The sequence below is a fragment of the Macaca thibetana genome, chromosome 2, assembly GCF_024542745.1.
Source record: "Macaca thibetana thibetana isolate TM-01 chromosome 2, ASM2454274v1, whole genome shotgun sequence".
Classification (NCBI taxonomy): domain Eukaryota; kingdom Metazoa; phylum Chordata; class Mammalia; order Primates; family Cercopithecidae; genus Macaca; species Macaca thibetana.
The window spans coordinates 143,370,545-143,396,588 of record NC_065579.1 but is presented as its reverse complement, the minus strand read 5'-3'; the positions used below and the strand labels follow the sequence as shown (position 1 = coordinate 143,396,588).

General features: G+C 41.8%; 1 long non-coding RNA gene across 1 annotated transcript in view; it reads left to right on the top strand.

Moving 5' to 3' along the window:
• Positions 1-25,791, top strand: part of LOC126949184 (uncharacterized) — a 66,525-nt gene extending 40,734 nt beyond the window's left edge. Inside the window, exon 3 of the long non-coding RNA XR_007723599.1 lies at positions 25,677-25,791. This is a non-coding gene — a long non-coding RNA (uncharacterized LOC126949184). The remainder of the gene's footprint in view (positions 1-25,676) is intronic.
• The last annotated feature ends 253 nt before the right edge of the window (positions 25,792-26,044 follow it).

Genomic DNA, 26,044 nt, shown 5'->3' with positions numbered 1-26,044 from the left:
TTTCGCCCAATTAAAAATCATTTATAATGCACTAATGAGGGAGGAAAGGGCTTACCAAGGCCAGGCTCCTTCGCTGAGGGACTCTAGGCAATTAAAAACCTAAATACTTTAGAGTTGCTATATCTATCCATGATTTTGCTAGTATCAAATTATGCTAAAGGCCATTTTAAGTTTGCTGGAAAATTAAAAATGTGTTTGCATTGAAGAATAGTGTCTGTGTTTTAATATATGGCTGTCTTATTTTCAGCCTTTGATTCTGTGTATGTAGTCATTCTTTTATTGCAAACAAAGAGGAGGCAATTAACGGGTTTTGTCACCTACGCACAACACATGACGCTGTTAGAGTCACGTGAAGGTGGAGGAAGGATTCAGTTTTGCTTTGAGGCCTCTCTGTACCTGTTTAGCAAATGGCTTACATGCTGTTTTGCTCTGAACTGGTGGCAAAGGGCTTTCTCTTCTGTGACATCCAAGCTCTTACCTTTTCTGAATTCACATTCCTGGAATAAATACTTCACATGTAATATAACATAATAAATACTAACGATGATGATGATGATGATGATGAGCAATAACCGTGCCTCCTTACATATCAAGCCCTTTCCAACACAGACCTCTGCCAGAAGAATCAGACCTCATTTTCTAGAAAAATATGTGTTCTTACTATTCCCATCTTACAGACGAAAAAACTGAAGCTGAGGCCGGGTGCGGTGGCTCATGCCTGTAATCCCAGCACTTTGGGAGGCCAAGGCAGGTGGAATGCTTCAGCTAAGGAGTTCAAGACCAGCCTGGCCAACAATGGTGAAACCCTGTCTCTACTAAAAATACAAAAATTAGCCAGGCATGGTGGCTTGTGCCTGTACTCCCAGCTACTTAGGGGGCTGAGGCAGGAGGATTGCTTGAGCCCAGGAGGTGGAGGTTGCAGTGAGCCAAGATCTAGGCACTGCACTCCAGCCTGAGTGAGAAAGTGACACCCTGCCTCAAAAAAAAAAAAAAAAAAAAAAGAGAGAGAGAGAGAAAAAGAAAAGAAAAGAAAGAAGAAAACTGAAGCTCAGGGCAAGAAATAAAATACCCAAGATGGTACAATTTGAACTTTAGCCTTGTCCAACCCTGACCACTGGTCCATAACCCCTCACAGAGAGAGATTGCTAGTCTCTCAAAAATCATAAGGCAGGTAATATGAACTATGTAAAACAACCATTTCCAAATCAGTCATGCTGTAGAGTTCCTGGGAGAACTTGTTATAAATAAAGATTTCTGAGCCCTAACTCCTGTGATTCTAATGGGCTGGGATAGGACCTGGGATTCCTTTTGTTTTTGTGTAACAGCCCTCTAAGTGATTCTCATGTAGTCTGTCCACAGATTAGTTAGGGGTGAAATGTTTTGAGACAGTCTCACTATGTTGCCCAGGATGGCCTCAAATTCCTAGCCTCAAGGGATCCTCCCGCCTCAGCCTCAGAGGCCTCCTCCTGGGACTACAGGTATGCACCACTGCACCCAGCTCCAGGGCTAGCAATTTGGACAAAGGGTAAATAACTTATGGCCCTCACAAGAAACATACTTGGCCAAAAGTCACTCAGGTTTGCAGCTCTGGCTTCCAGAGCCCCTACCTCCTCCTCAGGCCAGCAAAGCCCTTTCATTCCCATTAGGTCATCCATGTCTCCTAGCCCAGCCACTGTGCACTGCTCTCCCATTGTGCAGATGGGGAAGTTGGTCTGGTCACACACAACCTAATCCACCCAATCTTGTCACATGCTGGCTGAAAAGAGGGCTTTCACTCCAGGTGCACATCAGCATTAACAAGGAGTTCAGGAGACTGATGACAAGCTTTCCTTCCTGAATTCTCAGTCTTTCCCTTCCTGACCTCTGCTATTTTTTTTTCAGCGTTATTTCCAGGATGAAATATTTTCCCAATAGCAACACCTAACAAGATTCCAGGCCCTGTTTCAAGCACCTATATAAATGATCTCATTTAATCCTCACCACAGCCCTCTGAAGTTGAGGCTGTTACCATGCCCACTGAGAAAGCTGTAGCTCAGAGAGGTTAAGCAACATGCCCAAAGACACACAGCTAGTAAGTGAAGAAGGCAACCAAGCAGTCTGGTTCCAAAGCCTCTGCTCCTAAACGCCATGGTTCACGCACATTCACTCCTGCCCTCACTCATTGCTTCACCTTTCCACAGCATATTGAGCTCCATATTGGGATATGCAGGCCCAGAGGCTGGGCACGAATCCACAGTGGAAAGGAAGAATACATAAGGACATCTTTCTCTTTATCCATCTCCTTAATATTATGTTTTATGCAATTGTTTGTATAGCTATTAGCACCTATTTTTACAAATATAGATATTTATTCAATGTTTTAATATATTATTTGATAAAATAAATATAAATAAATTGTATACATTAAAAACTAGCACACAATTTATAAATGAATAGATGGCAGAACATGGGGATCTATATCAAGTTGGACTCTTTTTTTGCTGATAAGACTTTGCCACCAAAATATTCTAGACCCCATTGGCTAAAAGAGCTTCTGTTTTTGGCAAAATGGGGATGATGGTAATAATGCCTCTCTCATGGGGTTACTTTGAGATGAACTGAGGGGATTCAGGTGGGCCTGAATCAGCACGGTGCCTGTCCATGGGATGCTCTCCATTGAGAGTATGCTGGTTCCTAGAGATACAGAGGACACTCAGCCTTGGATCTGCCCCAGAGGAGGTCACGGCAACAAGCTCAGGAACAAATAATGGCTGAGGGGAGAGTAGGCAAGTGTTCCCCACGGGAGATTCCAGGCAGGCTTCCTGGAGGAGGGTGCCTCTGCGTGGAACCTCAGTGATGACCAGAACTTTAAGTGAAGAAGGGGAGCGCATGCTGCGAGTGAAGTGAGTTGTGTCATTTATTAAGCACCTACTATGTGTGACAGGCACTGTTTTCACCATTGGGGGTACAGCAGTGAACCAACCAGACAAAAACCTGTGACCTCATGCAGCTGACAGCCTTGCGGGGAAGAAAGCTATGAGTAAAATATATGGTGAGTTAGGGGTGAGAAACGACAAAGAAAAATGAAGTAGGGCAGGGAAATCAGAAGTGCTGGAGGCCCGAGTGAATGCCCCTAAGAAAGGAGCATCGATCCAGGACCTGACGGAGGTGAAGGAGCGAGCATCTGGAGGAGAGGCACCACTGGAGGAGGGAGCAGCCCGTGCAAAGGCCCTGAAGTGAGGACGGGGGGCACACGCTCAGGAAACAGTGAGGACAAAGTGGGACAGTGGCAGAGTGAGCCAGGGGAAGTAGACAGAGAGGGTCAGGCCAGATGATGTGGGCCTGCAGCCTGAGTGAGGGTTTTGTCTCTGCCTCCGAGGAAGGTGGGAGCCACAGAGCGTGTGGAGCAGAGAAGGAAGGTGCCGTGACTTCCAGTTTAGTTGCATACATTCTGGCTGCATCAGGAGAAGGGATCATAGGAGGGTGGGGGAGCACAGGAGGGTGAACTGAGAGGCTGTGGCAATGATCCAGGCAGGGGCTGGGGGCTTGGACCAGGAGGTAACCAGGAGTGGGGCAGAGAAGACCCTCACCCCACCTCTTAGGGAGGCTCCTCCGGACTTGTCCCCAGCCCCGCCCCTCCCTGCACCCCAGCCCAGGCAGTGTTCGCTCAGAAAGCCCTGCCAGCCACCCCCAGGAAAGGCCCAGGCTAGCGGAAAGAGATGTTCAGAGACCGCCAACCCTACAATTACCCATAAGATGGATTCTTCTCCCTGACAGGGCGCGGGAGCGACCGAGCCTGTTATTACCAAAGCCTAATTACAGCGTCTCGGGCTGCAGTGCTCATTGCAAGAGAAATACCAGCGGCCTGCAAAGCGGGGCTAATTGTTCCCTCCTCCCTCTTTCTTTTTGTCAGAGTATTCAATCGGCAGAAATAATTACACATCTTCTCCCCCAAGGGGCTTGGAGACAGGCTTTGCTCTTCTCCCAGGGCTGGAAATTCAGCTCCCTGAATCTGGAATTACCAGCAGGCAGCTTGGACGCTCACCTAGAGGGTGGGTGGCCCTAGGCGAGGCTGTTCTTTCTGGGCCTCTATTTCCTGGGTCCCAAGGTCCGGGTCTGAGTCCCAGAGCTGCCTCTGCCTGCCAGAAGCCTCCAGCTTATTTACTATCCAGAGCACTTCTTCATGCCTGAGCACACGACTTCATGTCTGGGAGCCTCAGTTTCCCCATGGGTTAGATGGTTAGACGGCACCCAGCATAAGGCGTGGCAGACACATGAGCACAGGCAGGAAAAGCCTTGGCCGCGCGCTGCTGCAGAGTGGGCACTAATCCTGGTGCTTCATAAGACAGAGCCTCCTTTGAGAGGTGAAGGAGGTTCTGTGTGTTGAGCACCTACTACATGCCTCACACCCAATGTCCAGCAAGTATTTACTGAATGACCCAATGACAGCTCGCGACCAACCTAGAAAAGGGAGAGTTATTGTTCCTATTGTACTGATGAGAAAACTGAGTCCCAGAGAGGGCAGGTGCTTCCCTCACAGTCACGGTCATGTGGGGTGTGTGTGTGCCTCTGTGTGTCTGTGTGTATCTGTGTGCATCTGTGTGCATGTGTCTGTGTCTGTGTGTCTGTGTGCATCTGTGTGTGTGCATCTGGTTGCACCTGTGTGTGTGTGTGCGTCTGTGTGCTTCCGTGGATGTGTCTCTGTGCATGCGTGACTGTGTCTGTGTGTGTCTGTGTCTGTGTCTGTGTGTCTCTGTGTGTCGTCACCAGCACCTGGTGGTCTCTGGAAAGCAGAGCCAGCCCCCTAGCCATGAGCCTTTCAGAACCAGCCTCCTGCTCTGGGTCTTTAAGCACTTGCCCCCTCTTCCTTGGGCCTGGGTTCCCCGAGTTTCCCAAAAGATGCCATTAGATGGGACCAGAACACTGAGTAACGTGAGCACGCCTGATGAGAAGGTCCATGATCTCCTCCTCCCACTGACTGCTGCGTAGGGAAGGTCTCAGTTGCTGCCAGCCTGTCTCTAGTGCCCTCCAATGTCCGCCCATCGCCTTTATTAGCCAAGGGAATGGACCTCAGGCTTGGTGTCCTGAGACACATGCTCGCCAGCATTCATCACCACTCCTCAGAAATCACTGGGTTCATTGTTCAGTGTGTTCATCACACACTGCCTTGCATGCATGGTGTGTGATGCTGGGTTTGGGGTTGTTGTTAAGGCATTTTATCAAGTTTCCATTTGTTTAAGTGGAAAAACGTGAGTGTGCTTGAAGTAAGATGAGCCCAAAGACAAGTCTCCCGAGGATATGGCAAAAATGGGAAGGGGCAGGGCAGCTCCAGAACAACTCAGGAGCATCTGAACCAACCAGAAGCCCTCTCGTGTGGGTTCCTCAAGACGCTGAGCACTGAAATTCTATGAACCCCTGAGCTGAAACCTGGTCCATTCCATCTCTGCCATTGAATCGCTGCCGCCCTTTGAAGCACCGTTCCCTCTCTTCGCCTCAGTTTCCTCATCGGTAGAGGGGAAAGGACTATCCACTGTAGCTGCCCCCTTCCTGGCCTTTTCAGACCCCAGGCCAGGGTCCCAGGCTGGACAGCTCTGGGCCTGGGTCCTCTGCCAGGTGCCACAGCTGAGTGAGATGTCAGTGCTCAATGGCTCCATTTAGGCTGATGGGCTAATGAGGGGGCACCTGACAGCCCCGAAGACCTGACATGTCTATTTTCAGGAAATGAAACATCTGGTTCCCAGCCCTGCTCTTCTCCTCTGTACCATCTGCCCAGCTTCAGCAAGGCCCAGTAGTGTCTGTGCCTGACAGATTGCCCTTCTGATATCTTTATTATTGCTTTGAAAAGACACCATGGGGGCTCCTGACCCACCATCCTTTCCTGGAGAAATGCTCCCCCCAGGGTGTTCCGATGTCAGCCAGGTTAAGGATGTGACACCACCGGCAGTTCCTGGCCAGAAGTTCCCCCTGTCACTCTGACGTCTCCATAAATAATGCCCAGTCTCTCTGAGAAGTCCAGCTCAGGACTGGGATTGCAGATGCTTGCACAACACACTGCCAGTTCCACATTTCCTGCCAGAGGTCAGCTCCTTCCATGAGTTTTGGGAAATAAGGATTTCAAAAAAAAACAGTCAATAAGTAAATTCAAGTACCATGGGTTGCACACATCCTTGAGGCCTCAGGTTGAATTCAAAACTTGCCCACTTTTAATGCAAAGATGCCCTGAGAGAATGAGTGTGAGCTATCATGCATTCACTCACTCGTCCACTCATTCATTTCCAAAGTGTGTCCATAGGACACACTTTGACCCTGCTTGTTCAAGAAATAAACAGCATGGAAATGAAAAGCAGGGGGAGCACGTGTTACAAAGGACATTTAAGAGACTTATCAACCAAAAGCACTATGTGGATCTTACAGGGATCCTGATTTGAATAAATTGGATGTAAAAAAACACCCTTGAGAGGAGTATGGGTGGTTGAACATCGACTAAGCTAGAAGATAGCAAGTAATTATTGTCAATTTTTTTTTAGATGCCATGAGAGTTCCGTGGTTACTTTTTTTTTTAATCCTTATCTGTAAAGTCCAGGATTTCCTCGAAAACATTCCAGCCCCTCCCCCTACACACACACACACACACACACACACACACACACACAGACAGACAACTAAGGACTTTGGGATGAAATGAGAGCAGCAGAATGAGACAACAACGGCTGCTGCTGGGGCAGAGGTGCGGGAGAGTTCGTGTCTGTATAATGATTATGCTGGGCCCTCCAATTCTCAGCTCTTTTTTAATGTCAATAATAATCATAATAAGTTAAAAGGAATGTCAGCCTGCAATGTTGGAAGACTCATTCTGCTGGGTGTGAAAAGTAACTGGCACCCAGTAGGTGCTTATTAAGGATAATTCCCTCATCCCTTTTCATGTAATCATCCCCACAACCCTTGTGGTGAGCAGCTGAGTCTCGGAGACATGCAGTGATGGTCACAGGACCAGAACTGAGGCTACCTAGTATCTTAGTCTTAGAGGGCCCAAGGCACTCCCCATGCTCCCATGGAAGCCAGCCTTGAGCCTGCCTGCAGGAGGTCAGAATTCCACATGAATATAAGTAATATAGCACATAATACAATATATCATTATATATCATCATCACATATAATTTATTATATCATATAATTATGTTACAATTACCTACATGTTATATACATATTGTACTATATGTCATATTACTGTATTATACAATATTATACAGTGTTATAACATATAAATATAACAAGGGATGTATTGTCTGTAATATTACAATGAATATGACATGCAATGTGTTATATTATATTTTATTATATTTTTCTGTAATAACCCTGAGGAGATATGTACATGATTTTAAATTGCAGCTGGTCCTTCCAGCACTTTCTCCCTCTCTCTGTTTTATTTCTAACATAGAGGAGCTGTTTTATCATACAGCATATTAAATGACAGTATATAATGGAGTTTTTTATTGTGTTTTCCAAAGCATCAGGAAATTCAGTCAGTTTTGATTCACTCCCAGCACATCATCGGCCCCCAGTAAAGCTTTCTGGGCAATTAGACACAGACTGGGTTTACACACATGTGAATCCCTGGTTCTCAGCAGGGTGGAGGCCCAAATGCCCCCTCCTCTTGCCCCCACCCAGGAGCTTTACAACCAGGTGCTCTAAGATCACAGGCACTACTCACTGACTCATTCATTCATTCCCTCCCTACCTCTCTCATTCACTTACCCATTCCCGCTGTATTTGCTAGCATGGGTATTAGCTCTACACCAGTCCCAGTATGATGTGAAGGATAGACAGGTCCCCAAGGGATATGGTTTGGCTGTGTCCCCACCCAAATCTCACCTTGAATTGTAGCTCCCACAATTCCCACGTGTTGTAGGAGGAACCCAGTGGGAGGTAATTGAATCATGGGGGTGGGTCGTTCCCATGCTGTTCTCGTGATAGTGAATAAGTCTCACGAGATCTGATAGTCCTATAAAGGGGAGTTTCCCTCACAAGCTCTCTCTTTTCCTGCTGCCATGTATATATGACATGACTTGCTCCTCCTTGCCTTCTGCCATGATTGTAAGGCCTCCCCAGCTATGTGGAACTGTAAGTCCATTAAACCTCTTTCCTGTATAGATGACCCAGTCTCAGGTATGTTTTTATTAGCAGCATGAAAACAGACTAATACATTGAGCCTGTGGGGTTTCCTTTTATAAAGGGAGAGGCAAACCAGAAACAAATACCTACATAATTTAAATAATTGCAGATAAGGATTTGAGAAATAAAAAAGAGGAACTAGCAGAGGTTCCTGTGATGGAGAATGAAGGAGATCCACCTTAGACTGGGTGGCCAGGAGCAGTTGACATTCGAGGCGAGAGCTGTGAGGAACTGGGGAAAGAGCACCCCAGCCAAGAGAAGAGCGGGTGCAAAGGCCCTGAAGCTGGACCAAGCCCAGCTGTGCAAGGATCAAAGACAAGCTAGAGCCAAGGTCAGGGAGGTGGAGGGGCTGGCAAGATGGGCAATGGGGTGACTGGCCTTGAGGGAAATAGCCAGGATCTTTGTCCTGTGCCTCATTTTTTAAAAAATTACCTTCCTGAATGCTTATGCACTGTTGGTGGGAATGTAAATTAGTTCAGCCCCTATGGAAAGCAGTTCGGAAATTTCTCAAAGAACTGAAAATAGAACCACCATTAGACCCAGCAATCCCATGACTAAGCATATACACAAAGGAAAATAGATTGTTCTACCAAAATGACACCTACACTGGTGTGTTTATCATAGCACTATTCACAATGGTAAAGGCATGGAATCAACCCAGGTGCCTATCAATGGTGGAATGAATAAAGAAATGTTGGCCGGGCGCCGTGGCTCACACCTGTAATCCCAGCACTTTGGGAGGCTGAGGCAGGCAGATCTCGAGGTCAAGAGATGGAGACTATCCTGGCTAACACGGTGAAACCCCATCTCTACTAAAACTACAAAAAATTAGCCGGGTGTAGTGGCAGGTGCCTGTAGTCCCAGCTACTTGGGAGGCTGAGGCAGGAGAATGGCATGAATCCAGGAGGCGGAGCTTGCAGTGAGCCGAGATCGCGCCACTGCACCCCAGCCTGGGCGACACAGCAAGACTCCGTCTCAAAAAAAAAAGAAAAAAGAAAAAAGAAAGAAAAAAAGAAGTGTGGTACATCTACACCATGGAATACTACACAATCATAAAAATGAATACAATCCCGGCTTTGCAGCAACATGGATGCAGCTGGAGGCCATTATCCTAAGTGAATTAACACAGAAATAGAAAACCAAATATCATACACTCTCACTCATAAGTGGGAGCTAAACACTGGGTACACATGGGCAAAAAGATGACAATAGTAGACAGCAGGGACTCCAAAAGGAGGAGGGAGAGGGCAAGGGCTGAAAAACTTCCTATTGGGTACAGCGTTCACTATCTGTGTGATGGGATCAATAGAAGCCCGAACCTCAGTGTCATGTAACATATCCTTGTAAGAAACCTGCACATGTACCCCCTAAATCTAAAATTATAATTAAAAAAGAATTCATTTCCCTTTGCTGGGAAAAGAGTTTCCCACAGCAATGGGTTGAGTGCTAAGGCAACACAAATGGCATTTGTGCTCTCAAGGGGCAGCCTGTGGGAGCTTCTCACCAATCAGATGGAATTCTTTCTGTCAGGAAGACATAGAATCTCATAGGCCTTCGAAGGAATCCAGTTCCTTGCCTCTCATACCCCATTAAATGCCCAAATTCCCCTCTGCACTTCCTCCAGCACCCAGACCCTACTCCCCACCTGCCATGGTAGAGTTCTTCCTCCCACCTGGCAAACCCTCCCTGGATAGTTTCAGGGGAAGGAATCTCTTTTTCACACTAAATTGGAAGCTGCTTCTTGTGGTTCCCTCCCCGCTGAGTCTGCTGGTATTGGCTCTGTCCTATGGTCTCCCACCCCTGGTGCTGCCCCCGCCTCACCTTGACTCATACTAACTGGCCCATGGGAGATACCAGTTCACAAAGCAAACTATATATGTGGATTGCATTAAAAAAGATCTGATGCCCAGAAGAGAAGAGGGACCTTTGCTGTTCTGTGCTATTCAAACTTTCCTCCAAATCCTGTGCTTAGCTCCAGGCCTTCCCCAGGAATAGACCAAGAGTGTCCAGAGAAGGTAGTCAGGGATGTGTGGGGATTGATAATCTCATGGAGGGGCTAACGTAGTGAGGCCTCCTCAGCACAGAGAAGTAAAGTCTCGAGACTCCAGTGCCCATCTCTGATCTCCACCAGGGCAAAGGGAACAGGCAAGAGACATCAACAAATGTTTGAAAGAGATGAAAAGCAAATGGAAGGAAGTTCAATGGGACAGAGGAACTATAATCCCAAGTACATGTAAAGGAGGGTTCCAAAGAGGACCGGTTCCCCAACAGGCCCCAGGAGCCTCAGGACGTGGAAGCCCCAGATCCAGCAGACAATGGGAGTGGGGAGCGAGGAAAAGTTGAAGGTCTCTGCACTGAAATAATCTACCTGTTCCCCATCACCTGCAAAAGACCCCAGGAGCCAGGTGCCCATCTATGCTCACTGCCACCCCCCTGGCCTCATCTCCTTGGAGCAGGTGACAGGGAGGGGCTCAGGACCTGAGGTTACAGCAGACAAGGCATTGAAAAGAGGAGCTTAATTACAGTGCAGCACAAAGATGGTCAGACACTTGTACCCTTTCCGCGCCCCACACTGACATCAGCAGGACAACTTCCACACAGGGAACTGAAAGATCTTTCTTCAGGAAAACTGAACAGTCTCAGAGAAAAACCAGAGAAAAACCTCCACATACTGATATTTGGAAGATGCCAACAAAATGATCAGTCCCTTGAGAGGAAACTCACCAGAGGATAAAGCCCACCAGAACCTCAGATATTCATCTTTGGAGTGCCTCATTCTCAGATTCACCAGATGGCCACAACTCCCAATGAGAAACAGAGAGACCAGACTCCAGACAATGAAATTGATAATAATAGCTTTCATTTACTAGGTTCACCCTCTGTGCCAAGCACTGTCCTGAGGGTTTTGCATGGATTATTTCACCTAATTCTCACAACCCTATGAGGTCAGTATTATCATAAGCCCACTTTACAGATGATGTTCAGAAAGATTAAGTAACTTTTTTCCATTTTTTTATATATTTTTTTAATAGAAACAGGGTCTCACTACGTTGCCCAGGCTAGTCTCAAACGTCTGAGCTTAAGCAATCCTCCTGCCTTGGCCTCCCAAAGTCCTGGAGTTACAGGCGTGAGCCACCGTACCCTACCTTTGTTTATTTACTTTTTTGTTAAGTAACTTTCTGAGATGACGCAGCAAGTTCATTAATGACACAGTGAGTTCAAGTTCAAGTTATGTGGAACTTGACTCCAGTCTGTCTGACTCCAAAGTCCATGCTCCTTCTCACTGGGCTCATCTCACAGACTGCAGACCTCAATGCCATGAGTTGCCTGGGAGGCCATTATTACAGGAAGGTTGTCTGGGGAGTGTAGAAACACAGCCTGGGCAGGGGTGGGGGTTCTACTCTTAGGTTCCCCTGACTGAGACCAAACTACCCCAGCGCAGAGTGCATGGCTGAACCTGCTTTTTTTTTTTTTTTCCATATGATTAGTTTTTTGCGGGGATTGGGGCAGTAAAGAAAAAAATCCAATCCAGAAAAGGCAGCTAAAGGATGAGTGGCACTTTTGTTATCTTCACAGGGATCGGGGACAAGAGTTGGGCTTTACCAAAGGGGAGGACACTGAAACAAAGCCCATACTTTGGAATGCAGTCCTGCATTCGGAACCGCAGAAGCAAGTGTGAACAGGAAGTTGGCGAGTCCAGCCTCCAGTCATCTGGACACCCACAAAATCTCGATCTGTGAAATTGCACTGAGGTGATGCCAAATTCTAGTGTTCACTAGGATACTGATAGAAGCAAACAAAAATATTCTCTGAAAGAGAATACCTACAGTCCTAGGCCTTGAGTTATTTTGGCAAGCAATTTTGCATATAAAATATCCACCACATAGCTAAACATATCCAAGCAAATGAAGAGACAAGACAACATGAATAAAACCAGCAAAGTCAACAGACAATAGAAATAGACACACAGACGCTCTGAATACTGGGATGATCAAGAACAGTCTTTAAAATTACTATGTTTATAAGTCCCAGGAAACAACAGAAAAGACTGATAATTTCAGCAGAGAATTGAAAACTATATTTTAAAAAAATGAATGGCAGATTTGAGCTAAATAGAACTAAATTTCCCAATTTCAAAATATAATCACTGAAATCAAAAACACAGTGAATGGGTTAACGGTGGATTAGACACAGCTAAAGAGAGAATTAAGTTAGATGATAGATTAAAAGAAAATGTCCAAAATGAAGCAAAGTGAGATAAAACTATGAGAGGAAAACGAATGAGGGAATTCGAGAACACAGTAAAAGGTCTAAATAAGTTTCACTGGAATCCAGTAGAAGCTATGAGATAGAGGGGCAATATATGATAATAAAATAGCTGCAAACTGTCCAAAGGTGATGAAAAAAAATCAATCTATAGATTCAAGAATTCCAACAAATCCAAAGCACAATTTTTTTAAAGCCTACACAAATATTTCAAAGTAAAACTGCAGAAAACCAAAGACTAAGACAAAGTCTTAAAAATAGGCAAGAAGTACCCAAAACCTACTTTCAAAAAGTAACAATTAGAATGAGCACTAGCTTTTCCACAAGAAATACAAAATACAGAGGACAATAGAATGATAATACCAATGTGCCAAAGAAAATAACCACCAACCTAAGAACTTCATAATCAGAGAAAATATCTTTCAAGAACAAAGATGAATAAAGGCATGTTCAGATACATTTTTAAATTACAGAATTGTCACTAGCAGACATGAACTAAAGGAAATACTAATAGGTTTTCTTCAAGCAGAAAGGAAATAATTTCAGATATAATTTCATCAGTTCAATTTTTTTAATGAAGGGTAGTAATAAAAATAACACGCTGTGGTGGGAATGCGTAAGACTTCCAGCTATGGTTGTGTGAGGATGTGAGCAAAGGCTCTCTGCTCGAAGAGCTAGATAAAACCGACAGACCAACCATTTAGGCATGCTGAAAACGGGCTACATACATACAGCCGCCTGAGATCTGTTATGCTTGAAAACCTACTGATATTCAAATAGTAGCAGGGTAAGACTGTGACCGTAGTGCCTAGGGCTGTTCTCAGTCCCCCATCCGGTTGACACAGAGGCTCCTCTAGGGTATGAGAACCAGAAATGAGGCTGCCATGGTTAAAGGTGGCTCGTTCAATGTGGAGCAGTGTGTGATGGCCACTCAGTGAAAGCGATAATCTCAGAATGGGGAAACAGGCGGGCCAATAGCTCTACTATTCTGAGCTGTCACTGTGACTGGGGCAAAGAGAGTCCCAGCAGCATGTGTGAAATAAAGAATGGAGAAGGCTCAAGCTATGCACACGTATTGGCCAATCCTGAGTCTATGCACAGTTGTCTAAGAGACATGACAGTGCCTAGAAGAAAGTGAAAACCACAGCAGACTTGAAAACATCCTGAACTTTGAATGCACTCTTTCCCCCACACACATACATCAGCAGAAGACAAAAGCCATACTGGCTCAAAGTGTTTGAGTGCAACCTCTGCACGATAATTTTAAGCTACCCAGACACAAGGATGACCTTTTTATTCTTGTTTGTACTCTCAAGCCTGATTTCCTAGGGATCATCCCTGTGTCTGGGTAGCTTATTGCACTCTTGTGCAATAATTGAAATGAAAAAAAAAAATCACTAGAAGGGTTCAACAGAAAATTTGAGATAGAAGAAATAATTCTTAAACTTGAAGAAAGATCAGTAGAAATTATTCAATCTGAAAAACTAAGAGTTAAAAAGACTGAAAATCATAAAAAGAGCCTCAGAGACCTGCGACACAATATGAAGCACACAAATATATGTGTAAAGGGAGTCCCAAAAATACACAGAGAGAAAGAGGCAGAAAGAATTTTTTAACATATTGATATATTGGCTGAAACTTCCTAAATTTAATTTAAATATTTTTAATTACACATTCAAGAAGCTCAACAAACCCCAAGATGAAAATATACAAAGATGTATGCACATAAGCATACCACAGTGAAACGGTTTAAAGCTAAGTGAAAATCTTAGTAGCAGCAAAAGAAATCAGACTCATGTATAGGGGAGCAACAGTAAAATTAATTTTCCTGACTTCTCACTAGAAACAATGGACACCATAAGGCAGTGCGATAACACATTCCAAGTGATGACAGGAAAAGACCATCAACCAAAATTACTGTACCCAAAAAAACTATCCTCCAAACATTAATGCAAAATACAAACATTCCCAGAAAAACAAAAACTGAGAGAATCTATTGCTAACTGGCTTACCTTAGAAGTTCTCTAAGAAGTCTACCGAGCTAAAGAGAAATGACTTCAGAGAGTTACTAAAATCCGTAGAAAGAAATGAAAAACACCAGAAAAGGTAAATAAAGGCATACATAAAAGATATTGCAGGTTTCATTCCAGACCACTGCAATAAAGCAAATATCACAATAAAGCAAATTACACAAAATTTTTGGTTTTCCAGTGCATATAAAAGTTATGTTTACATTATACCTTTATACTGTAGTCTATTAAGTGTGCAATACGATTATGTCTACAAATGTACACGCCTTAATTTAAAAATACTTTTATCACTAAAAAATGCTTTAAAAAAAACCATCTGAGTTTTCAGCAAGTCATAATCTTTTTGCTGGTGGAGGATCTTGCCTCAATATGATGGCTACTAATGGATCAGGGTGTTGGTTGCTAAAGGAAGGGTGGTTGTGACAATTTCTGAAAATAAGACAACAGTGAAGCTTGCTGCATTGATTGACTCTTTCACTAAAGATTTCTCTGTACCACGTGGTACCATTTGATAGCATTTTACCCACAGTAGAAATTCTTTCAAAATTGAAGTTAATCCTTTTAAACTCTGCCACTGCCTTAATCAACCAAGTTTAGGTATTAATCTAAATGCTTTGTTGCCATTTCAACAATGTTCACAGCATCTTCACATGGAGTAGTTTCCATTTTAAGAAACCACTTTATTTGATCGTCATAAGAAGCAACTTCTCATCAGTTAAAATTGTATTATGGGATTGTGGCAGTTCCGTCACATCCTCAGGCTCCACTTCTAATTCTAGTTCTCTTGCTGTTTCCACCACAACTGCAATGACTTCCTCTACTGGAGTCTTGAACCGCTCAAAGCTATCCATCAAGGTTGGAATCAACTTCTTTCAAATTCCTGTTAATGTTGATATTTTGACCTGCACCCATGATTTATGAATGTTCTTAATGGCATCTAGAATGGTGAATTCTTTCCAGAAAGTTTTCAACTTACTTTGCCCAGATCCATCAGAGGAATCACTATCTATACCAGCTATAGCCTTATGAAATGTATTTCTTAACTAAGAAGACTTGAAAATCAAAATTACTTCTTGATCCATGGGCTGCAAAATGAATGTATTAGCAGGCATAAAAATAATATTAATCTACTTATACATCTCTATCAGATCTCTTGGGCGACCAAGTGCATTGTCAATAAACAGTAATATTTTGAAAGGAATATTTTCTGCTGAGCAGTAGGTCTCAACAGTGGGCTTAAAATATTCAGTAAGTCATGCTGTAACAAATGTGCTGTCATCCAGGCTTTGTGGTTCCATTTCTAGAGCACAGGCAGAGTAGATTTAGCATAATTAATAACATAATTAGTAAGAGCCCTAGATTTTTGGAATGGTAAGTGAACATTGGTTTCAACTTAAAATCACCAGCTTCATTAGCCCCTCACAAGAGAGTCAGCCTGTGCTTTGATGCTTTGAAGCCAGGCATTGACTTCTCTCTAGCTATGAAAGTCCTAGATGGCATTTTCTACTAACAGAAGTATGTTTTATCTCCATTGAAAATCTGTTGTTTAGTGTAGCTACTTTTATCAATTACCACAGCTGGATCTTCTCAATAACTTGCTTCAGCTTCTACATCAGCACTTGCTGCTTCACCTTGCACTTCTGCTATGAAGATGGCTTCTTTCCTCAAACCTCATGAGCCAATCCCTGGTAGATTCAAACTTTCCTTCTGCAGCTTCCTTACGTCTCTCAGCCTTCATAGAATTGAAGAGAGCTAGGGCCTTTCCCTGGATTAGGCTTTGGTTTAAGGAAGTGTTGTGGCTGGTTTGATCTTCTATCCAGACCACTCAAGTTTTCTCCATATTAGCAGAAAGGCTGCTTCACTTTTTTATCATGCATATGTTCGCTGGAGCAGAACTTTCAATTTCCTTCAAGAACTTTTCCTTTGCATTCACAACTTGCCTGACTGGTGCAAGAGGCCTAGCTTTTGGCTTATCTTGGCTTTCAACATACCTTCCTCACTAAGCTTAATCATTACTAGTTTTTTATTTAAAGTGAAAGATGTACAACTCTTCCTTTCACTTGAACACTCTCAGGCCATTGTAGGATTATTAATTAGTATAACTTTAATATTGTTGTGTCTCAGGGAATAGGGAAGCCAGAAGAGAGAGAGAAACACAGAATGGGTGGTTGGGGGAGCAGTCAGAATACACATATTTATCAATTAAGTTCACTGTATTATATGAGCACAGTTTGTGGCACTCCAAAACAATTACAATAGTAACATCAAAGATCACCGATTGCAGTCACCATAACAGATAAAATAATGAAAAAGTCTGAAATATTGTGAGAATTACCAAAATGTGACACAGAGACATGAAGTGAACACATGCTGCTGGAAAAATGGTGCCAATAGACTTGCTCAACACAGTGTTGCCAGTAACCTCCAATTTGTCAAAAAACGCAGTATCTCCAAAGTGCAATAAAACAAGGTATACCTGCACGTTAATTAATATAAAAGACTATAAATACATATATCTCATTTCTTTCTTTAACATCTTTAAAATACACAGTATTGCATAAAGCAATTATTGCAACACTGTATTGTTCACTTTATAACATATATGAATATAATAGGTTTTGAAATATTAGCACAAAGGAGAGAGATGGAAATAGAGCTATGCTGGAACAAAGAGTTTATATTTTTACTAGTATTAATAATAATATGAAGTAGACAGGAGATTGCTGCTGGCAAGATGGCTGAATAGGAACAGCTCTGGTCTTCATCTCCCAGTGAGATCAATGCATAAGGCAGGTGATTTCTCCATTTCCAACTGAGGTACCCAGTTCATCTCATTGGAACTGGTTAGACAGTGGGTACAGCCCATGGAGGGCAAGCCGAAGCAGGGTGAGGCATCACCTCACCAGGGAAGCACAAGGGTTCAGGGAACTTCCTCCTCTAGCCAAGGGAAGTGGGGAAGGACTGTACCATGAGGAACAGGGCACTTTGGCCCAGATACTACGTTTTTCCCATGGTCTTTGCAACCCTCAGACCAGGAGATTCCCTCTGGTGCCTATGCCACCAGGGCCCTGGGTTTCAAGCACAAAACTGGGCAGCCATTTGGGCAGACACCAAGCTAGCTGCAAGAGATTTTTGTTTTTTTCCATACCCCAGTGATGCCTGGAACACCATGAGACAGAACTGTTCACTCCCCTGGAAAGGGGGCTGAAGCAGGGAGCCAAGTGGTCTAACTCAGCAGATCCCACCCCCACGGAGCCCAGGAAGCTAAGATCCACTAGCTTGAAATTCTCACTGCCAGCACAGCAGTCTGAGGTCGACCTGGGATGCTTGAGCTTGGTTGGGGGAGGGGCGTCCACCATTACTGAGGCTTGAGTAGGTGGCTTTACCCTCACAGTGTAAACAAAGCCTCTGGGAAGTTCCAACTGGGCAGAGCCCTCCACAGCTCAGCAAAGCTGCTGTAGCCAGACTGCCTCTCTAGATTCCTCCTCTCTGTGCAGGGCATCTCTGAAAAAAAGGTAGCAGGCCCAGTCAGATAAAACCCCCATCTCCCTGGGACAGAGCACCTGGGGGAAAGGACACCTGTGGGCGTAGCTTCAGCAGACTTAAACATCCCTGCTGGATGGCTCTGAAGAGAGCAGTAGATCTCCCAGCATAGCGTTCAAGTTCTGTTAAGGGCCAGACTGCCTCCTCAAGTGCGTCCCTGACCCCCATGTCTCCCAGCAGGGACCAACAGACACCTCATACAGGAGAGCTCCAGCTAGCATCTGGTGGGTACCCCTCTGGGATGAAGCTTCCAGAGGAAGGAACAGGCAGCAATCTTTGCTGTTCTGCAGCCTCTGCTGGTGATACCCAAGCAAACAGGGTCTGGAGTGGACCCCCAGAAAACTCCAGCCTCCAGAAAACTCCAGCAGACCTGCAGCAGAGGGGCTGACTGTTCGAAGGAAAACTAACAAACAGAAAGGAACAGCATCAATATCAACAAAAAGGACGTCCACCCAGAGACCCCACCCAAAGGTCACCAACATCAAAGACCAAAGGTAGATAAATCTACAAAGATGAGGAGAAACCAGCGCGAAAAGGCTAAAAATTCCAAAAACCAGAATGCCTCTTCTCCTCCAAAGGATCACAACTGCTTGCCAGCAATGGAACAAAACTGGACGGAGAATGAGTTTGATGAATTGACAGAAGTAGGCTTCAGAAGGTGGGTAATAACAAACTCCTCCAAACTAAAGGAGCATGTTCTAACCCAATGCAAAGAAGCTAAGAACCTTGAAAAAAATGTTAGAGTAATTGCTAACCAGAATAACCAGTTTAGAGAAGAACACAGATGACCTGATGGAGCTGAAAAACACAGCATGAGAACTTCGGGAAACATACACAAGTATCAATAGCTGAATCGATCAAGCAGAAGAAAGGATGTCAGAGATTGAAGATCAACTTAACAAAATAAAGTGAGAAGACAAGATTAGAGAAAAAAGAATGAAAAGGAACAATCAAAGCCTCCAAGAAATATGGGACTATGTTAAAAGACCAAATATATGTTTGATAGGTGTACCTGAAAGTGACGGGGAGAATGGAACCAAGTTGGAAAATGCTCTTCAGGATATTATCCAGGAGAACTTGCCCCACCTAGCAAGACAGCCCAACATTCAAATTCAGGACATACAGAGACCACCACAAAGATACTCCTTGAGAAGAGCAACCCCAAGACACATAATCATCAGATTCACGAAGGTTGAAAATTCACGTAGGTTGAAAATGTTACGGGCAGCCAGAGAGAAAGTTGGGGTTACCCACAAAGGGAAACCCATCAGACTAACAGTGGATCTCTCAGCAGAAACCCTAAAAGCCAGAAGAGAGTAGGGGCCAATATTCAACATTCTTAAAGAATTTTCAACCCAGAATTTCATATTCAGCCAAACTAAGCTTCATAAGTGAAGGAGAAATAAAATCCTTTACAGACAAGCAAATGCTGAGAGATTTTGCTACCACCAGGCCTGCCTTACAAGAGCTCCTGAAGGACGCACTAAACATGGAAAGGAAAAACTGATACCAGCCACTGCAAAAACATACCAAATTGTAAAGACCACTGACACTATGAAGAAACTGCATTAACTAACAGGCAAAATAACCAGCTAGCATCATAATGACAAAATCAAATTCACACAAAACAATATTAACCTTAAATGTAAATGGACTAAATGCCCCCATTAAAAGACACAGACTGGCAGATTGGATAAAGAGTCAAGACCCATCACTGTGCTGTATTCAGGAGACCCATCTCACCTGCAAAGACACACATAGGCTCAAAATAAAGGGATGGAGGAAGATGTACCAAGCAAATTGAAAGCAAAAAAAAGCAAGGGTTGCAATCCTAGCTCTCTGATAAAACAGACTTTAAACCAACAAAAATCAAAAGAGACAAAGAAAGGTATTACATAATGGTAAATGAATCAATGCAACAAGAAGAGCTAACTATCCTAAATATATATGCACCCAATACGAGAGCACCCAGATTCAAAAAGCAAGTTCTTAAAGACCTACAAAGAGACTTAGACTTCCACACAATAATAGTTAGAGATTTCAACACTTCACTGTCAATATTAGACAGATCAGTGAGACAGAAAATTAACAAGGATTTCAGAACTTGAACTCAGCTCTGGGCCAAGCAGATCTAATATACATCTACAGAACTCTCCACCCCACATCAACAGAATATACATTCTCCTCGGGACTACATTGCACTTATTCTAAAATTGACCACATAATTGGAAGTAAAACACTCCTCAGCAAATGCAAAAGAATGGAAATCATAACAAACATTCTCTCAGACCACAGTGCAATTAAATTGGAACTCATGATTAAGAAACTCACTCACAACCACACAACTACATGGAAACTGAACAACCTGCTCCTGAATGACTACTGGGTAAATAACAAAATTAAGGCAGAAATAAATAAGTTCTTTGAAACCAGTGACAACAAAGACGCAACGTACCAGAATCTCTTGGACACATTTAAAGCAGTGTTTAAAGGGAAATTTATAGCACTAAATGCCCACGAGAGAAAGCAGGAAAGATCTAAAATTGGCGCCCTAACATCACAATGAAAAGAACTAGAGAAGCAAGAGCAAACATAAAAATAAATATAAATAAAAATAAATAATTTTTAAAAAGGAATTTTGGAACATCAAGAAGGAAAAGAAAGAATGAAAGTATGGGTAAATACAGTAGATGTTCTTTCTCCTCTTGAGTTTTCAAAATTTTGTTGGAGATTGAAAGAAAACTTTCAAAATTATCTGATGTAGTTCTCAATGTATGCAGAGCAAATATTTAAGACAATTAAATTATAAATGTGAGAGGGCAAAGGAATGTGAAGAGAAATAGGTTTCTGCACTTTACTCAAATTGGTAAAATGTCAATACTAGTAGGCTCTGATAAGTTATGTATGTACCATATAATATCTATAGTAACCATAAAAAAATCTATACAAAGAGATATACACAAGTACACTGTAGATAAATCAAAATGTGATTATAATAATTGTTTAAGTAACCACAGGAAATGAGGGAAAAAATGGAGAAATAGAAACAGAGGGAAAAAATAGAAAATAAAATGGCAGACATAGCCCTTACCTGGCAATAATTATATTAAATTTAAATGGCATTATATTAAATGTAAATTAAAAGACAGATTGGCAGGGTAGATACAAATATTATCCAACTATATGCTTTCTACAAGAAACAGATTTGCCTAACATACAACATTGCATCTACAAGTACAAAATGTTTGTTTTTTTCAAACACAGACGAAGCATTGATTTAAAAAAATTGATCATATCTTAAGCTGCAGAGCAACTTTTAACACAGGTCCAAGATTTGAAATCACCTAGAATACATTCTGTGACCAAAATACAATTAAGGTAGAAATCAATAATTTGGGAGGGAGGCAGGGAATAATATATTTCTACCTTAATTGTATTGTAAATTCTACTTTTTTGAAATTAAAAAATACACTTGCAAATAACCAATAGATCAAACAAGGAATCACAATAAAATTGGAAAATATATTTAACTGAAAGGTAATGAAAATGACTAAAGCTAATGCAATGATTAATGGTTAATGATTCTAGTATTCATAAAGAAGAAAGGCTGAAAAGAAATCAGTGACACATCACAAGAAGTTAGAAAAGGATAATAAACCCAAAGAAAGTAAGAGAAGGAAAATAATGAAGAAAATACCAGAAATTAATAAAACAGAAAACATAGCAAAGATGATCAATAATGCCAAAAGTTTATCTTTTTGAAGAAAGCAATAAGGTCAATAAACTCTTTACAAAATTGATCAAGAAAATGAGAGAGTGAATACACAAATTATTATTATTATTTTTTTTTTTTTTTTTTTTTTTTTTTTTTTGAGACAGAGTCTGGCTCTGTCACCCGGGCTGGAGTGCAGTGGCCGGATCTCAGCTCACTGCAAGCTCCGCCCCCTGGGTTTACGCCATTCTCCTGCCTCAGCCTCCCGAGTAGCTGGGACTACAGGCGCCCGCCGCCTCGCCCGGCTAGTTTTTTGTATTTTTTAGTAGAGACGGGGTTTCACCGTGTTCGCCAGGATGGTCTCGATCTCCTGACCTAGTGATCCGCCCGTCTCGGCCTCCCAAAGTGCTGGGATTACAGGCTTGAGCCACCGCGCCCGGCCCACAAATTATTAATAATGGGAATTAAAAAGAGGATATTTCTACAGATGCTATAGACACTTAAAAATAATAACATGATGTTACAATTTTATGCCTGTAAATTTGAAAATTAGGTAAAATGGACAAATTTTTCTTTAAAATGCAATGTATCAAGTGGAGACAAGAAGAAATAGAAGTGTCATTTAATTATTTTCAAATTTTCATCTGTATTTAAATATTTTTCTTGAAGAAAATAAATATACTGGCAAATTCTACAAAAACCATGAAGAAACAAAGTAATTTTCTACAAATTTTCCAGAAAATAGAAAATAGAAAAAGCAATAAACTCCCCCATTAGTTTTATGAGATCAGTATAATCTTGATGTCCAAATCCTAGCCTCAACAAGGGAATCATAAGAAAGAAAACTACAGCCCAATCTTATTTACGAACAAAGAAGCAAAAATCTTAAAATAATAGCAATGAAAATTGAGTGATATGGTCTCTTTCACATGTTATTCTTTTCATATAAAAAAGATTCTTTAAAAATGAAAATGATGCTTAGCTCCAGGGTCATACAAAAACAGGCTATCAGCAAGATTTGACCCACTAATCATAGTTTGCCAACTCTTGACCTAAATAAAAGGAGAGAACACCATGCTCAAGAGTTTACACCTAAGTAATCTAAAGAATCAATCAATGCAATTCCAATAAAAAATACAACAGGTTATTTTGTGAAACTGATAAAATATTTTTAAATTTTGTATGAATATATAGGAGGCTAAGAATAGCCAAGCTCAATATAAAAATTGATCACAAAGTTTTTGTAATTAACACAATGTGCTCTTGGCACAAAAATAGATAAATAGATCAGTACAACAGCATAGAAAGTTTAGAAACAGCCCCAGCCATATTTGAACATTTGAATTATGACAAAGGAGACTCTTCTGGGCAATGGGGAAGGGACGGTCTCTTCAATACAGGAGAAAAAGGAAACCTGACCCCTACCTCACATCATATACAAAAATATAAATTCAGGAGAATCGTAGACCTAAATATGAAAGGTGAAGTAATGCAGCTGCTAAACACTATTATGAGGCATTATCTTTGTGAGTTCTACTTCCTGCATGATAACATGAGATGTCCTATGGACCACAACCAGAATGACTGGTGAAAAAAAAAATTTAACTATCATTTAATGTATCTGAAAGTAATGCTAAGGGTGTACAGCTAATTAATAAACATTTTTTTAAAATACACTAAAATTCAGGAAGAACAGCAAGAGTCTGTTGGGTTTAAACCCACAGTAACTGATACAACAAAAAGACAAAATATCACTTTATTCTTCCTCTCATCCAGCTCAGTGAGACAGAAACTTTATTCCATATGGGTACAGCCAAGAACACAGGGTTTCCTCTCTTTCCAGCTCCTAGTCAGGAGGTAGCTTCCCAAGAGGAGCACAATGTCAGCATTTCTCATCCTGCCCATAGCTGCCTGTTGCTGACTCTATGTTCCAGGCAAGTTCAGCCAGGCAGTGAGGGCTCCCTTCTTCTACCCGGCCCAACTCATGGCATGGAGGTTCTACCTTGGGCACAGATCCACAGAGACTACTAGAGACCCAATCACTCTTGCCCCACTGAGGGAACAAGGATTCCACACAGAGAGGCAAGCTGAGGAGACCTGAGGCTGTTTCCCCTATACGCTGAGCACTCAGTTCCTAAATCTGGTGTGTCATTCAGAGAAAAGTTTACCATTGCCACACTTCCAGCACTAGAGCTTTGCTTCAGAGATTTTTGCCTGGAGGAAGAAGCAGAACATAGAACAGAGAGCTCCAAATTTCTCCCCAAAGGAACTGACTTCATTTGCAACCAAATGTGGACAAATTTAAGCCTAAAAGCCCTCTCAAATACATTGCAGGTTGTGGTGAAAGGCAATTGGGAGGGAATTGATGGGTTCATTGGAGATACAGGCTAAACTATAAACAGCTATTTTACTAGAGAGAATCAAGGAAAGAGACAGCTGGAAAGAGCCCTCCTGGGGGTCACAACAGATCTCAAACACTGACCCCAGGAGCTATCTGTTCGAAGGAGTCTGGCTTTGACGGGATCAGTCTTTAAAGAAATGTATGTAGTGTTGAAAACAATAGGGCAATCAGCCACCAATTAGTGGAACTTAACAGATGAGTGTGGTCAGAGAAAGAGGGCACTGCAAAAACCACTGTCATCTCAGGGTGACTGGGCATTCCCAAGGATGTACCCTCTAAGAACAATACCAGAGGCTTCATGCAGGAAAATCAACTTAACTAAAATAATCCAGCAAGTCACAAAAAAGTAAACAAGTAAATAAGTTCCAAAAGGAAAGACTAATTTATCCATAGTTGCTACATTATTTACAATGTCTACTTTTCAACAACAAAAAACTTAAGAGACATACAAGGAAACAAGAAAGTATGACTTATACACCAGAAGGTAAAAAAGCAAGCGAAAGAAACTGCCTGTGAGAGAAATCATATGTTTGATTTAACACACAAAGACTTAAAAGTGGTAAATGTAAATATGTTCAAATAACTTTAAGGAAATCTTGATTAAAGGAGTAAGGGAACATATGATGACAAAGCCACATGAAGTAGAGATATTAATAAACAGATAGAAATTATTTTTTAAAGAATTGATGGAAATTTGGAGTTAAAAGTGCAATAACTGAGATTTTTAAAAATTAACTAGAGGAGCTCAACATTGTATTTGACCTGGCAGAAGAATTAGTGAATTTGAAGAAAAGTTGATAGAGCTTATGAAATCTAAGAGCAGAGAGAAAAAAATGATGAAAAATGAACAGAGCCTGAGAGAAATGTGGCACATTGTTAAGCACAACAAATATATGTAGTGGGAGTATTAGAAGGAAAGAAGAAGGAGAAAGAATCAGAAAAGATATTAACAGAATTAATGGCTGAAAACAACCCAAATTTACTGAAAAGCATTAATCTATACATCTAGGAATGTCAATGAACTCTGAGTAGAATAAACACAAAGAGATCCACAAACAGACAAATCAGAGTAAAAATGTTGAAACCCAAAGACAAGAGGAAAATCTCAAAAGCAATGAGAGAAAAATGATTCAGTTTACAAGAGAATCCTGATAAGATTAACAATGAACTTCTCATCAGGAATAACGGAGGTCAGGAGGCAATGGAATAACATATTCAGAGCGCTCAAAGAAAAAAACTGTCAACTAAAAATCCTAGATCCGGCAAAGCTGTCTTTTGAAAATGAAGGTTAATTCAAGACATTACAAGATAAACAAAACTAGGATCATTTATTTGCTAGCAGATCAGCCTTACAACAGATACTGAAGGAAGTTCTTCAGACTGAAAGCAAATGACCCCTGATGATTACTTGATTCCACATGAAAAAAGCAATTATGCAAGTCTAAAAGGCAGTACAAATGTATACTTTCTCCTTCCTTCTATTAATTGATTTAAAAAGTAATTATATAAAGCAATTTGCATATAATGTATTGTTGGCCCTATCATACAGAAATCTAATGTTTACCAATTACAGCACAAGGAGATGTACGAGAGAGCTGTACTGGGATAAGAAAATGACTCCAGATGGTAACCCAAATCCACAAGAACAAATGAAGAAAACAAGAAATGACCAAACAAGAAGGGTAACATAACAAAAGCTATAAACATATACTTGTTCTCCTTTCTACTCTTAGCTTCTCCAAAAATATAAAATTATATAGAATAATAATTCTATAATAATGTACTATTGTATTTGTAATAGTTATAGATGTAATATGTGTAGCAACAATATCACTAAAATAAAGGGAGAAATAGAGCTGCATTGCAGTAATATTTCAATTTCTAACTGAATTTAAGTTAATATAAATCTAAAGTTGATTCTGAAAATTTAAGATTATCTAT